Genomic DNA, 1,523 nt, shown 5'->3' on the forward strand with positions numbered 1-1,523 from the left:
ACGGTAAGCACCTTCTTGATGGTTTTAGAACATTTTCTGTAAGTGTTTTGTGTAAAACGGAGGGGGGGGTTCTAAGCTGACATGTGGACTTGTTTTAAGATGGTTTTGAATTTTAGGACCCATTTAAGTATTTAAATAATATATTAACAAATTATTTAAAATAATATTGAGTTTGGCCTTTGCTACTATAGCCCAGAGAAACACATTGAATAACACATTCATTAATGGCAAAAAAATACAATTAAAAAAGAAATCACGAGGAACAAGGTTTTGAAGTGTCTGTCCTAAATCTAGGAGATATATATTAAACACATATTTAACCCGTTTTTTGGGAGGCACAAAACTACTTTCATACTTCCATTCCTTTTTTAAACCGGTACCGGTTCTGTTCAGACGGGTCCAGTGATTGATTTGGCTGTAGCTCTGCCACCGTCACAGCAGATGCAGAAGTGCAACATGACATGACATTGGTGGATGCGGTGGATTGAGATGCATCCAATGCAAAAAAAATAATGTTTTGTATTATGTTACTTAGATCAATCAACTCTAGGGGGCTAATATAGGTGCCTTCAGAAAGTATCCACACCCCTTGACTCTTTCCACATTTTGTTGTGTTACAAAGTGATATTAATATGGATTTAATTGGTATTTTTTTGTCAATGATCTACACAAAATACTCTAATGTCAAAGTGGAAGAAAAATGCTAACATTTGTAAATAATTTATGAAAAATAAAACGAATATATCTTGATTAGATAACCATTCAACCCCCTGAGTCAATACATGTTACAATCATTTTGGCAGCGATTACAACTGTGAGTCTCTCTGGGTAAGTCTATAAGAGCTTTCCACACCTGGATTGTGCAACATTTGCCCATTATTCTTTTCAAACATTCTTCAAACTCTGTCAAATTGGATGTTGCTCATTGCTAGACAACCATTTTCAGGTCTTGCCATACATTTCCAAGCAGATTTAAGTCAAAACTGTAACTCGGCCACTCAGGAACATTCACTGTCTTCTTGGTGAGCAACTCCAGTGTAGATTTGGCCTTGTGTTTTAGGTTATTGTCCTGCTGAAAGGTGAATTCATCTCCCAGTGTCTGGTGGAAATCAGACTGAACCAGGATTTCCTCTAGTCTCCCAGTGTCTGGTGGACAGCAGACTGAACCAGGGTTTCCTCTAGTCTCCCAGTGTCTGGTGGAAAGCAGACTGAACCAGGGTTTCCTCTAGTCTCCCAGTGTCTGGTGGAAAGCAGACTGAACCAGGGTTTCCTCTAGTCTCCCAGTGTCTGGTGGAAAGCAGACTGAACCAGGGTTTCCTCTAGTCTCCCAGTGTCTGGTGGACAGCAGACTGAACCAGGTTTTCCTCTAGTCTCCCAGTGTCTGGTGGAAAGCAGACTGAACCAGGGTTTCCTCTAGTCTCCCAGTGTCTGGTGGACAGCAGACTGAACCAGGGTTTCCTCTAGTCTCCCAGTGTCTGGTGGACAGCAGACTGAACCAGGTTTTCCTCTAGTCTCCCAGTGTC

This window comes from Coregonus lavaretus (assembly GCF_964263955.1).
Source record: "Coregonus lavaretus genome assembly, contig: HAP1_SCAFFOLD_587, whole genome shotgun sequence".
Classification (NCBI taxonomy): Eukaryota; Metazoa; Chordata; class Actinopteri; order Salmoniformes; family Salmonidae; genus Coregonus; species Coregonus lavaretus.